Genomic DNA, 16,014 nt, shown 5'->3' on the forward strand with positions numbered 1-16,014 from the left:
TTGTCAACGAGACTGTATGGCCCAGGTACATCCCGTTTGTTTACTCAACGTGCCCACAGCTAAACCACTTTCTGTTTCTGCCCCTTCTGTATATGCAGACCTTGCATTTGTTTTCGAAAAAAGGGAGGCAGATAAGTTACCTCCACACCGTGAGTATGACTGTGCCATTAACCTATTACCGGGTACTATGCCTCCTAGGGGTAAGGTCTACCCTCTTTCTGAGAAAGAGAACCAGGTCATGGAGGAGTACATACGGGAGGCCTTAACTAAAGGTTTTATTAGAAGGTCCTCCTCTCCGGCTGGTGCTGGTTTCTTTTTTGTGGCGAAAAAGGAGGGTGATTTGAGACCGTGTATAGATTACAGAGCACTAAACAATATAACGATTAAAAATGCCTATCCGATCCCTCTCATTACGGAGTTGTTTGATCGTGTCAAAGGTTCTAAATATTTTACAAAACTAGACCTCAGAGGGGCTTATAACCTTGTTCGTATCAAAGAGAACGATGAATGGAAAACGGCGTTCAATACACGCAGTGGGCATTACGAGTATCTAGTCATGCCTTTTGGATTGTGTAATGCTCCTGCCGTATTTCAGGATCTCATAAACGATGTCCTTAGAGACCTACTGCATGTCTGTGCCGTAGTCTACCTTGATGACATACTGGTATATTCTCCAGATTTGGAGACACATCATACTCATGTTAGGATGGTGCTTAAAAGGTTGTTGCAGAACGGTCTTTATTGTAAATTGGAGAAATGCTTATTCGACCAAACTTCTGTACAATTCCTGGGTTATGTTATTTCTGAACAAGGATTCAGCATGGATCCTTCAAAATTGGAAGCTATACTGTCCTGGCCCCTTCCCCAAGGACTTAAGGCAATACAGCGATTTATAGGGTTTGCCAATTATTATAGAAAGTTTGTTAAAAACTTCTCATCCATTATTTCCCCTATCACTAAACTGACAAAAAAGGGTTTACACCCCAGGGTTTGGAATCCTAATGCTATTGTGGCCTTCGAGACTCTAAAAAAGGCATTTGCCACTGCCCCTGTGTTACACCATCCCGATCCTTCCCTTCCCTTTGTACTGGAAGTAGACGCCTCTGAATCAGGTATAGGAGCAGTGTTGTCACAAAGACAATCTTATGACGAACCCCTCCTTCCCTGTGGTTACTTTTCAAAACGCTTGTCAGAGTCTGAAAAGAATTACGACGTTGGGAACAGGGAATTATTAGCTATAGTGATGGCATTTAAAGAATGGAGGTACTTGTTAGAGGGAGCTAGACACAAGATTCTGGTTATAACCGATCATAAAAATCTATCCTATATCGCAGATGCTAAGAGGTTATCCTCTCGTCAGGCTAGATGGTCTTTATTTCTCTCACGTTTTCAGTACATAATCACATACAGGCCTGGTTATCGAAATGTCAAGGCTGATGCCATCTCCCGCCAGTACGAACCTGTAGATTCTATTACCTCCACTCCTGAGCCCATTGTTCCCACAACTAATATAATAGCTACTACCCGTTTGGTTATCTCGTCTCTTTTTCTTGATGGTATCAAGTCATACCAATCCCAAGCACCCTCTGAGACTCCTACTGGTAAGCTGTACGTGAAAGTAAAAGACAGAAAGAAGTTGTTAACTTTATTTCACACAGCCAAAATGGCTGGTCATCCAGGGGTTACCAAGACTTACAAGGGTCTTTTCCAACAGTTTTGGTGGCCCTCACTCAAAAAAGACGTGGTAGATTACGTGCAGGCTTGCCGTGTCTGTACACAGTGTAAGTCCCCTAATGTTAAACCCCTGGGACTCCTTATGCCCCTATCTGTACCCAAGAAACCGTGGACACACTTATCCATGGACTTTATTGTGGATCTTCCTTCATCTGATGGGCAGACAGTAATTTTGACTGTAACGGATAGGTTCTCCAAAATGGCGCACTTCATTCCGCTTAAGAAGCTACCTTCTGCGGTTCAGTTGGCTCAGGTGTTTGCCAAAGAAGTGTTCCGCTTGCATGGTATACCACAAGATATCGTATCTGACAGGGGCCCTCAGTTTGTCTCTAGGTTTTGGAGAGGCTTTTGTGCTGAGATGGGGGTCTCCTTATCATTTACTTCCTCCTATCATCCGCAATCTAATGGAGCTGCCGAACGAGCAAATCAGTCTGTGGAGTTGTATTTACGCTGTTTCACGAATGCACACCAGGACAACTGGTCTCATCTCCTTCCCTGGGCTGAGTTTGCCAGAAACACTGTGTCTCATTCTTCTACTGGCGTAAGTCCTTTTATGGTGGCTTATGGGTTCCAACCCGCTGTCCTTCCCGGTGTGTTCTCCGACAAGGGAATGCCCGCTTTGGACGAGCACCTCGCCTCCTTACGGAAAATGTGGGATCAGGTCCATGCTGCTCTTTGTCGTGCTGCTGCTACTCAAAAGAGATTTGCTGATCGTCGCAGATGTGCGGCTCCTTCTTATGCTCCGGGTGATAGGGTTTGGTTGTCCTCTAGGAATCTCCGCCTTAGGGTTCCCTCGATGAAGTTCGCGCCCAAGTTCCTTGGCCCCTATAAGGTGTTGCATAGGGTGAATCCTGTATCCTACTCCCTGGCCTTACCCCCTTCCATGCGCATACCTAACACCTTTCACACCTCCCTTTTGAAGCCCTTGCTCTGTAATCGGTTCTCTGGGTCTCTCAGGCGTTCCGATACCCTTCGCGCAGTCTCTAGTGACGTATATGAGGTGGCTGCTCTCCTTAATTCTCGTTTCTCTCGAGGCCGGTTGCAGTATCTGGTTGATTGGAAGGGTTACGGCCCGGAGGAGCGGTCGTGGGTTTCTGTCTCTGACTTGAACGCCCCCTCCTTGATCCGCTCCTTTCATGCGCGGTTTCCTTTGAAGCCTTCGGCTTCCCGCCCTCTGGGCGGTCTTCGAGGGGGGGTTATGTCAGGGCTCCGCGGGCGGCGGTGAGGGAAGGCTGCAATCCTCTCGCAGCACTCACCCTCGGTCCGTCGCCGCCCGCGGTCCCCTCTCCCCTTACCGATAAGCGAGCGCCGTCCTCTCCTCTTGACACGCCGCTCGCGTCCTCCTCTCCTCCTCCCAGCGGCAGCATGTCTAACGCTGCACGCTGGGAGCCGGCACTATTATCTAAGCGCCGGGGTCACTCACGTGACCCGGCGTTAAAGCTACAGTGCAACAAACACAGTGGGGGGTATAGATATCCCCCACGTGTGTTTGTTAATACTGATTGGTGGTTAGCCAATCAGGATTCAGGCTAGGATATAAATACTTACCTTTCCTGTCTTTCTGTGCCCTGTTGTGGTCTTTGCTTCTTAGTATTGATTGTGAACGTGTGCTTTCTGGTTACGTACTCTCTGGCTTGATATACTGACTTTGTGACTTTCTCCTACCCTTTGACCTCGGCTTGTTTCTCGTTATTCTGTTTTCTGGTTCCCCTTACTCGGCTTGTCTCCTGACTATTCTGTGTGTGCTTAGCCCGGCCACTCTAAGGACCGGTACTGCACACTTTCTGTGTGTGTGTCTGTGTGTGTGTTAGCGTGTTGGGTTCCCCGGAATCGTGACAAGAGCACTGTGGTGTGACTAATTCCCCATATTTTAATTTTATTAAGATATGTGGATTTTAAGTAACATGGTAAGATTGAAAACTTTTGTGTGTGTGTGCTGTTCAATTAATTTGTATTTTGCAATAAATGTATAAACCACCCACTCTTTTGTGATTTCTAATTCACAACGGTAAAAAAAGAGCCCATCACATGTTGCTTGCCAATTATCATTTAAATGCTAAGGTCAAAATATGTGCATGAATTCAAGGAGAGTCACACTAACTTCCACACCTTTGTTTAAAGGAGCACTATAGGGTCAGTAACACAAACATGTATTCCTGACCCTTTAGGGTTAAAACCACCATCTAGCCACCCTGGTCACCTCATACCTCCCTAAATATAGTAAATCTTACTTGTATTCAAGCCTGATGCTGCTTATTTTGTGCCTGTTTCCTTTTGACCTGCCCACTGCCTGCTGACATCAGCAGAAATGGTAGCCTGATCCAATCACAATGGAACAATATTATATTGTTGTGGATTTATAACAGAAGCATTCATATTGTTTATAGCAATTGATTTCAATTTGACTACATACAGAGTGCATGCTATGCATACATGAAAAGATATTTAGGAAACCTGAGTCTTGAGATAAGGTCAATAAATATGCATCAGGCAGCAAACATATGTCTAGAACAGGTGTAGGCAACCTCCAGATGTTTTGTGCTACATCTTCCATAACGCTCCTACAGCCACCATAATGCTGGCAATACATCAGGGAAAATGTTGCCTAACCCTGGTCTAGAAGAGCAGAAAGCATAACAGGGGAAGGGGGAGGGGGGAGGGGTGGGGGTACAATTCTACTCTATGCGTATGTTATGCTTAAAGCCAAGAGGTCACATTTTGTATGAAAATGCCTAATGCCATTCATAGAAAAAGATCTACAAGAAGCTGTTTTGCGCACAATTCCAAATCCCTATGTATATTTAAATAACTGGAGGTTTTTTAGTATGAGTATTTTAGCTCATCTGCCTGTAAAATTATGTTAAATGTACATAGATATTTAGGATAGTGCTCAAGTATTTTTTTATTTTTTTATTGTCTGTATCGGGGCTGATATTTACTATTGTCATTGATACAGCCCAGGAGAAGAGAGAATTTGAGCGCAGGGCTTAATTTAGTATGTTTAAAAAAATTCCTTCTTGACCCCAGAATGGCAGTCAGATTAATCATTGGATCAAGTAGCTATTACCCTACATTGAAAAATGATATCCTTGAATATTCTGTTTTTTGCAATTATGCATCTAGTAGCTGTTTGAACATCTGTATGGACTCTGATAAAACCACTTCTTCAGGCTAGGAATTCCACATCCTTATTGTTCTTACAGTAAAAAACATTTTATTTGCCTTAGACTAAATCTTCTTTCTTCCAGTCTAAACGCATGACCTTGTGTCCTATGCAAAGTCTGGTTTGTGAATAGATTTCACATGATGGTTTGTATTGGCCCCGAATATATTTGTATAATGTTATCATATCCCCTCTCAGGCGATGTTTTTCTAAACTAAAGAGGTTTCAATTTGTTAACCTTTCTTCATAGCTGAAATGTTTCATACCTTTTATTAATTTTGTAGCCCGCCTGTTAATGTAGATGATGCAAATACTGGAAAAATACCAGAACAACAAGATGATGAGCAACCTCCCACATCATCACACTCTGTCTACCTTGAGAAGACTATTGATCCAGAAGGATCAAATGACGAAGAAGAAGAAACGGAGGAACTGAACAATCTACTTCTTTGGCAATACTGGATTTTTTTGATCCAGCTAATTGGCCAGCTGTTCTCACCACTTCACTAAGGGATGCTCTTGTCAGGAAAGGTCCTGCAAAGCAAAAAAACACTTGTTGTTTTCCCCAAAGATGCAGCGAATAGACGTTTCACTAAAGCAAATTACAAGCAACAGCTGACAAACGGAGAAGAAACCTTTAGAAACAGGCTGTTTAATTCTGTCAAATTGAACAAAGTATTTTGTTTTTGTTGTAAGCTATTTGCAACTCAAGTCACTACAAGTTTGACATGTGAGGTTATAATGACTGGAAAAACCTATTTCAAAATCTTTCCATTCATGAAAAGTCTAACTCTCATCTTGTCGTGTAAGAGACTGGAATGAACTCTCGAAAAAATTTGGTTGTGAAAAAACGATAGATGCAGCTTCCCCAGAGATTGTTGGCAACTGAAACACAACATTGGCAAGATGTTGTTAAGCTCCTTGTAGGCATAGTAAAATGTCTTGGTTGCCAGTGCTTGGCTTTCCGAGGTAGCAGAGATACATTATACAGTGAAAATAATGGGAATTATCTGCAACTTGTGGAAATGCTGGCCACATTTGACACCATTATGCAGGAACATCTGAAAAGAATAAAAAATAAGGACATTTTCCAACATTGACATTCAAAACAAACTCAACAGCCTTATAGCAAAAGAAATCACAAAACATATTCTGCAGTTGTTGAAAAATGCAAAGTATTACTCTATAATACTTGATTGCACACCAGACATTACTTTAATTGAACAAATGACTATAATTGTTCGTTTTGTGTCCATCAAGGAAGGCGAGTTTCCAACTGCTGAACCAGAGATCTGAATAGAAGAAACATTTCTAGGTTTTATCCAAATCCAAAGCTCAACTGGAGAAGGTTTAACTGAGGCAATTTTGCCTTAACTTGAAAAACTTAAGATCCCAGTTGGTGATATGAGAGGACAAGAATACAATAATGGATCCAATATGAAGGGCAAACAACAAGGTGTTCAGAAAATAATCCTGGATTTAAACTTGCATGCCTTTTATATTCCCTGTAGCGCTCATTCATTAAATCTAGTTGTGAATGATACAGCCATGTCATGCAGGGATGCTACAACCTTCCTTTCTATTGTACAGAAAATCTATGTGTTTTTGTCAGCATCCACAGTTCGATAGAATGTCTTGAAGAAGCACATTGGCAGACTTACGCTGAAACCTTTGTCTGACACCAGGTGGTCTTCAAGAATAGATGCTATTCGTCCGTCTAGGTTCCAAGTTGGAGAAATTTGTTATGCTCTTCAAAAGAGAACTCTCACACGGCAATGGCTCAGTCTGATGCTGAATCGCTTTCAAAAGAACTGAATAACTTTACATTTTTATGTCTTATTGTGTTGTGGTACAACATCCTAAATAGAATAAACTTTGTTAGAAAACCTCTCCAAAGTAGAAGTATGTATCTTCCAGATGTTATAGATCTTCTGGAATCCACAACCACTTATTTGAAGAATTATCATTCTGATAAAGGGTTTGAAGATTTACTGGGAGAGGCAAAAGACCTATCATTAGAAATGGAAATAGATCCGGTGTTTCCTCCTTTTGTGCAACAAATTTAAAAAAGAGGGTGTTTTGTTATGAAGCATCGGATGATCAGATTTGTGATCCTGCAGAAAAATGTAAAATCTATACTTTAAAATGTCCATGAGGTCACAGAGATTTAGGGAATTCATTTATACAAAAAAAAAGTCTTCCATTATGACAGAAAAGTTGGAATTACCTAACCCAAGAGAAAGCAAGGCATAGCATTCCCCAATTGAAGTACAACTTATTGACTGTGTTCTGAAATTAAGATGTGGGCTAGAGTGTGAAAACCTTTTGAAACATAAAGAAAGGTTTTGGAAAAGTGAACTAAATACAATGTGGCTTTAAGGTGCAAATGAAGATTGGGATCTCTCTCCCTTTATTTGAAACTATAATAGGGTTATTCACTAAAGTGAATTTCAAATTTAAGGTCAAAATAGCGAACTGGAAAAATTCTCTAGGTCCGCTATGCTTCCAGTTCAGCTATTTTTGCCCTAAATATGAAATTCAAATTGATGCTATATTTTTATTGTTTAAATTGTATTCGAACCCACAAAAGATTGGATATTTAAAACTGTAATTTAAAAAGTAAAACAAAAATAAAAAATATCATAATAAACATAAGATAAAGTTAATAAAAAAAAGTGGATTGGGAAGATTTAAAAACATAAAAATTATAAAACAAAAGGATATAAAATATATTTTTGTTTAAATCTGTTTATCCAGATAACCACAGATGTTTTATTTTTGTTAGGGAAATGTTGTTCATTATACATTTTAAAATGTATTCTTCATATACTTTATACATTTTAAGCATCACTATTTTATCACATTTGGAGTGGGTTTATATTCACAATATGTACTTTTTATATTATTTTTGCATCTCGATGTTAAAGAACTTATTCCCTTGTATGAGTTAAACAATATGCTATTTGGCACTTTAAATTATGCTTTGGAGCATGACTATATATATAAGGAATGAACCTTCATCTTGCCACATATTAATATTGATGTGTCATAATAAGTGGGTATATATTTTGAGAATAATACAGAAGATAAAACAGATAGATTAAGTGATGTATCAGTCCTATTACTGGGTAGCAGCAACAGCCTGCCAAAGCTCTCTCTTCTTGGCTGGAGTCATAGTAGTTACTCACAATTGGTTGGTGGTTAAGCTTCAAATAAGTGGATATGCAAAACAAAAAAGTCAAATGGTAGAGTATATCTAAATACATGGGCAGAAATGGGTGTATAAAATAGATAGACCTTCGGACCAGCTCTAGGATTTTTGGCTTGGGCAAAACAATACCCGCCTTAGGATGTATGAAAGTATAGATCCTCAACAGGACATTTAATACAGAGCTGAACACAGGAGCAGTATATACTGTAGTGTATAGGAAAAACTTGGATAATAATATAAGTACACCCTGTTCCAAATTATTAGGCAAATTCTATTTAAATGTCACAAAGATTAAATATTTTGTTTTTCAGTTTAACTCATGGATGGCATTGTGTCTCAGGGCTCTTTTGATCACTGAAAACAATCTTGGACACCTGTGATAATTAGATTGCCAGTTGAACCTAATTTAAGGAAAAACTACTAAAGGAGGGTGTTCCTCTTTATTAGGCAGAGCACCATTTTCATGTAATATGGGAAAGAAAAAGGATCTCTCTGCTGCCGAAAAGAGTGAAATAGTTCAATGCCTTGGACGAGGTATGAAAACATTCGATATTTCATGAAAACATAAGCGTGATCATCACACTATGAAGAGATTTGTGGCTGATTCAGAGCACATGGGTTTGTGCAGATAAAGGCATATTGAGGAAGATTTCTGCTAGATCCATGCATCGGATGAAGAGAGCAGCTGCTAAAATACCATTACATAGCAGCAAACAGATATTTGAAGCTGCTGGTGCCTCTGGAGTCCCACGGACATCAAGGTGTAGAGTCCTCCAGAGTCTTGCAACTGTGCATAAACCTTCTATTCGGTGACCACTAACTAATGCTCTCAAGCAGAAATGGCTGCATTTGGCAGAAAAATACAGATAGACTAATTTTCAAACAGTCCTGTTCACTGATGAGTGCCGTGCAACCCTGGATGGTCCAGATGGATGCAGTAGTGGATGGTTGGTGGACGGCCACCCTGTTCCAACAAGGCTGCGAAATCAGCAAGGCGGTGGTGGAGTCATGTTTTGGGTTGGAATCATGGAAAGAGAGCTGGTCGGCCCCTTTAGGGTCCCCGAAGGTGTAAAGATGAACTCTGTAAAGTAGGTGGAGTTTCTGAGTGACCACTTTCTTCCCTGGTACAGAAGGAAGAACTATGCTTTCCGTAATAAAATCATCTTCATGCATGACAATGCACCATCTCATTCTGCAAAGAATACCTCTGCATCAATGGCTGCTATGGGGATAAAATGAGAGAAAGTCATGGTGTGGCCTCAATCCTCCCCTGACCTCAATCCTATTGAGAACCTTTGGAGCATCCTCAAGCAAAAGATCTATGAGGGTGGGAGGCAGTTTACATCCAAACAGCAGCAGTGGGAGGCTATTCTGACATCTTGAAAACAAATTCAAGCAGAAACTCACCAAGAACTCACAAGTTCAATGGATGCAAGACTTGTGAAGCTGCTGTCAAATAAGGGGCCCTATGTTAAAATGTAACCTGACCTGTTAAAATGTTTAAAAAGTTAAAATGTTGTTATAAGTTTGATTGAAATAGCTTTTGATTTCAGTAAATATGCTGCAAACACAACAAATGAAAATGTTCAGTTCTTTACAACCTATAAAGTGTTTTGAAACTTACTGTGCAAAATAATTTGGAACAGTGCATTGTAAGTTTCGTATGTTTAAAAAAAATACTGTTATCATTAGGATGTTTGTATAATAAAATTTAAATTGTACTCTTAATAGTTGATAACATGAGAATTATGCTGTTATTTACATCAATTATTTAGGTAAATGAGAAAAATATAATTTGCAGAATAATTTGGAACAGGGTGTATGTAACATATGCACTCACATTAATCAGAGCCTTATGTGACTCCAATAAAACAGTGTGAAGTGGTACATCCCCACTCTAGGATAGTATTTAGCCAGATGTTGTGAGCAGTATCATGTAAGACAAATCACATAGTGCTGTAGCCAAAAACAGTGTAGTAAAAAAAAAAAAAAAAGGAATACCACTTACATATATCTTAGCAATTATGGTATTGCTCAGTCATTAAGGATAATGTCCTCAACATGGATATAAACAATAGAGTGTAAGAGGTGAATGGAAATCCAGGAGCATGATAAAAATGACCTTTATTTATAACTTAATAAAAACAATATAATAAAATACATTTACCATAAAAAATCTTTTAAAAATATTTAACTGCAATATTTAACCCCCCTCACCCCACCACCTCAAAGCAAAACATGGGATCCAGTTCCAGAGCCCAGCTTTCCTTTCCCAAAAGGTGGGCCTTAGTAAATAGAATATGTTCTATATATATATATATCAATGGGCATATTATTATTCTTTTACCAGAGTTAGGTTTATATCTTGTAATAGTATTTAGCCCTTCATATGAAAATTCATTGACATTTAGCTACGTTTAAGCAAAATTGCATTTGGGGAACAGCTAAACTAAAGTGTTTTTTCCCCAAATGTCTATTACACAAAGTATACAATTCCATTTTAAAGGCAAACTTTCATAAATGACATTCATATATAATGAATCATGCTATTCATAACTTATTTGCTGAATAAAAGAGTCACTTTTAATATAAATGTCAGTTCAGAGTTTGGAAGAACCTAAGAAAGAATGAGACACATTTCTGAATGAGTCACTTAATTAGAAAATTCTTATAAATCTCCTTCGGACAGTATCAGATCTTACAAATCTCTGTCACTTAACTATTCTGACTGAAAGCACTTATGTTAGTTCTCGTCTCCTTGTTGCAATGGACTCACATCTATGATATCATCAGTTTCTATGACTATAATGTTTTTGTAGTGTGCATTGCACAATACTGCATTACAGATGACAGTTGATTTTGATTATTTTAGCAGCAATCTTGGCAAATATTTTGGAACAGGTGTTGAGCTGCTCAGATTGTCTTAAACCAACCTGCTGAAGATTTAGGGCATCCATCAACAAGATTTGCAGGGAAGTTGAGGCTATCGACCTGAAAATATCAAAACATAATTTAAAGAAAAAAAGTCATTAATTTTTTAAAAGTGTATCCAAAAATATTAATAGAGGGAGTTGGAGAGGAGCAATGTGTGATAATATATTCTATCTATATTAGAAAATTTTGTTTCTTTAAACTACAATCTACAAAGTGTTTATCATTTGAGGTAATATAACACAGAGAGGCACAGATAGACTATTGCATTTTATTATTTGCTTCCAAATGATTTTATATTGTTTCAGAATGAGCTTTATAACGCTAACAGACCTTAATGAATATCATAAGTATGTTAGCTTAATGTTTGCAGTGCTCTCAAGTTACTTGATAAATAGGTTACAATCTCAGCCACAAATCCTCTTGGGCTCTGCAGCAAGCCTTAGATAGATTTTGAAACATTAACTCATCTCATGTTTCATTACTAGTTATAATGTCCTTTAAAATCAAGGATCTTAGCCAGAGGATTCACTGCATATGTTCTGACATCAAACCACAGGATGAGACTGATAAAATTGCTTTCATTACCTTGTTTTTGGAAGCAATGTGGCCTTGTCCTTCATTCTAGCATTGAAGAATAAAATGAGAGAAGTAGCAGTGAGAGAATCACTTATTCTGCTTATGTCCGTGTCCTCCAAAATAAAAATTTATCTTCACAGTGCAATCACTAGATTAATATATTCCTGTAAATGCTGGAGCTAATATTACCCATGGCATATACAAATATTCATGGACTGTCTGCCTACATTACTTCTATGGTATTGAGGGGTCCTTACCTTCACCAACTTAAATCTGGGACAGCAAGAGGAGACTATCAGGCTCCACTAAGTAATTTGTAGGAAAATAAGGCGCATTGGTGGATTGAGAGACTATCATGGAGCTGACATTGAACATTGGTCGGTTCTGATTAACTCAATATTTTCGGCTCGGTATGTGAGTGTCACAGTGTATTGTCATGTTGCCCTTGACTATTATCAATATTTCTAGACTAATTTGGCACAATTAAGGAATCCATTTTGCTCTGAATGCGATGTGTTCTTTGATATATGAAGTCTATTTCTTACACTGTATCAATCAATGCAACACAGGAAATGGAACTGACTTAAGCTCCTCCTTCTGTCAGAGATTGTCAAGTGTAGGAAAAAATACACAAGACAAAGTAGTCATTACTATGTCTTATGTTTTAAAGAAAACTAGATTATAAATAAAGAAAAGAAGTACAGATTCTGAGTTAGGAAGAGAAGAGGAATCGACTGGGAAAAGGTACGTCTGGCGTGACAGTGCCGCTTTAACAACATTTTATCTAATCTAACACATTTCTTTCATGGGAACGAAAGGTGTCATTAATGTTATTGAAATTTTATTCCCAAGAATGACTGGTGTTTATAGTGTTATCCTGGGTGTGTGCCTGGATGACTAGCTCCTTTGCTGATGGGGATATGACTGTAATGCAGATTGCATCATGAACACATCCATCTCATGGTCACATCCCCACCTATTCAATTTCAGAGCTGCCAGAATGAGCATATCAGCAGATACTGACAGCATCTAAATAGATGGTTAAGCAGAAATTCAAATTGAGCAGAAAATATTTATGTAAGCTATATGTTGGTTACATCACAATTGTTAGGTGTGCTTATTAGGAGATGGATTGGTCTCTGAAATATAAAATTCCAGAAACGCAATACAAAACAGTCTGCAGAATAAGCATTATATACAGTATATGTGGCTCTATTAAGCAGTACTATTAAGCATTAATTAGTTCCAAACGCATTATTAATACGTTATTATATCGGGCCTTTCACCTAAAATTGCTTCCCACTTTTTTATTGCTGATAACATAATGTTTTGAGTATGCTTTCTTTGTATCCCATTCTGTTACAATAGAGAGCCCAAAGTGCCTTTACTATTCTGTTAACATGCCTGGCTCAGTAAATGATGTCATATTCCGGCTCCCGCGGCATCACTAGACAGCGCGCGAGGGAGCAGAGCAGAGAGGTTAGAGCTCCCTCGCCGCGCCTGATCGCAGCACTGCCGCGGAGCCGGTGCGCCCTAAGCCTGTGCCGCCTTATGGACGCGCCGGCCCTGTGTGTCAGGTGTACAAGAATGTAATGGATGATGTATGTGTATGGGAGTCTGTATGTGTATGACATGTTTTGATACTTCCAAGTTTTGGGGATCCCCCAATTTGTTCCCTGCCTTCATTTTTGAGGAATATACCAAATACCAAACCATCTATCTAAGATATTTAGGATAAATTATGTGTATGTGTGTGTGTGTGTGTGTGTGTGTGTGGAGGTGGGGGGGGGGGCAGGTTTCACATGGATTGGTTGAAGACATGTAAGTAGATGTAGTGTTTCTAGATACTGTAAATCCTAACATTATAGATAGGGTGTTCCTATTCTTAATCCACATATTATATGTATATATAGGGTATTCGTAGTAGTAAATCCCCCCATTATACATAAGTTGTTTCTATTGATGAGATAATAATTGTTTGAGGCACCTTAAACTTTATTTTTACACTATGTTCTCCTTTTATGTTTCACTGGTCATTCAAATTGAATTTGTGACAACAGGCAGATAAGATTCTAGCAGCCAAATTTAAATATTAGAACAACTAGTCCGAAATGGAATAATTATCTACTGCAGAGAAACTCTTCAGCCCAAAACCGATTACAGGGATGGATTTACATCATGAGCACCTGTAGGCACAGAATTATATAGGTCCCCCCAAATCCCCAATAACTAATGAAAAAGGTGCTTGGGCTTTTCAAAATGATAAAAAAATGGTTGTATATACACACTCGGAATAATTAAAATTAAGAATGAAATAAAAATGAAAGACATAGACAGAATAAATTTAAATTTACTTAATCTTAATCTTAATCTTAATCTAAAACAAATATGGTATGTACAGGGGAATAGAAGAAACAAACGCCTGACCAATAGGTTGATATTACAAGAAAAAAAATAGAATTAATAAAATCATAGAAAAAGGTAAAATAATCATGGATCCAAACGGGATTGCTAATGCTTTTCAAAAATTTTATAAAAATCTATACTATATAGAAGAAGGGTCTAATATAAATCAAAGTCAAATGAGAACTAAAATTAAAGAATATCTAAGAAAAATAAAATTGCCAAATCTTGAGAAATTTGATTTAAACGTACTGAATGCCCCTTTGACCTCTCGGGAGATTATAAATGTTATAAAAGATCTAAAGAAAAACAAGGCACCAGGTGACTGTCTTTTAAATTGTTTTAATAGAGTTTTTGGAGAGGATCTTGCTTTAATGTTTGTCGATATGATAAAGAAAACTCAAATGCCAAATTAAATGTTATCAGGATAAATCTATCCTATTTTGAAAGTAGGAAAAGATAAAATATTAATTAAAAATTATATACCAATTTCACTCATTAATGTTGATACAAAGATCTAATCTAATCGATTAAAAAAGTTATATCTAAATTAATAAGTGGAGAACAAACAGGTTTCATTCCAGGTAGATCAACATAAGATATTCTAAGGAAAAAATATTAACTTAATGCTAATGGATAAAAATTCAGACAAATCCATGCTGACCCTGTCATTTATTTGGAAGAGACCTTGAGAAGATTCAGATTTAAAGACTTTTTTTTAGATGCAGTATGGCTACACTATAGAGACCAAACTGCACGTATGATGGGATCCGGTATTAGATCATCAGTATTTAGAATTTTTAATGGCACCCATCAGGGATGTCCATTGGGCCCTATGGTATATGCTTTATCATTGGAACCATTTGCCCAGAGAATTAGAGAGAATGATGATATTAAGGGCTGTGAAATTGGGAGCAGGAACTATAAAATATCACTGTTTGCCGAAGATGTTTTACTTACACTGAGGGACCCAGAGAGATCAATGGAGGCATTGTTGACTGAGATTAAAACATACTCGGAAAATCTTGCTATAGTCTTAATCTACATAAATCATTTTGAAGTTTTGAAGAAAAAACTAATTTAAAAGAGAAATATAAATTGCAATGGCTTGATGACACACTTAACTATCTAGGACAAAAATCTCACATTCAAAAAAAATCATTATGGATTCAAATTATATTATTCTATTAAAGGAATTTAAAAACAAACTTAATGGGTGGAAAAAATAATATTATCTTATGTAATTAAATCTTATGTTCTACCAAAATTAACTTTTTTATTTAGATCTATCCCTCTGAAAGTAGAGAAAAGCGGATTAATGGATTTTCAAAAATTGTTTAACAACTTTATATGGAATCATAAGAAAGCAAAGATATTATTAAACATTATATCTACAGGAGAAAGAAGCAGAGGTCTAGGAGTGCCTGATATAAATAAAATCTATGATGCAATTTAATTTTCTCATATTTCAAAATGGTTTAGAACAGATGTTATCAATGGTTAGGCATAGAAAATGAAGCACTATTGACAAGAGATGTCAGAAATATTATCTGGGCAAAAAATAAATAAATTAGAATTCAATATGTTGAATTCAATAGTAAGGGATCTGAGTAGAGAATGGAAAACCCTACATTATTTATAAGGGATTTGAATATTTTTATTCCATTGATAGTTTTAGAAAATGTGATGGGTAATATCAAATTAAAAATTTGGAAGGAAAAACTAATAGTCCATCTTTATCAGTTGATTGAAAATTCCAAGGTTAAAATTTTCGATAAAAATTCAAAATACTTATGATATTCTATCGAGTGAATTTTATAATTATATACGGGAAAAAAAAATACATAGAGAAAGAAATATCCCAAAATAATTATAGAGAGGATAATAAAATTAAAGACATATTTCTGGGAAAAAAAAAAAAAAGAAAGAAAAACTAGTAGATTGATTATGCATATTGTGGGTGAAAGGGTTAATTTTAAATCATATCCAACAA

Source organism: Pelobates fuscus, chromosome 6 (assembly GCF_036172605.1).
Source record: "Pelobates fuscus isolate aPelFus1 chromosome 6, aPelFus1.pri, whole genome shotgun sequence".
In the NCBI taxonomy this organism is placed as follows: Eukaryota; Metazoa; Chordata; class Amphibia; order Anura; family Pelobatidae; genus Pelobates; species Pelobates fuscus.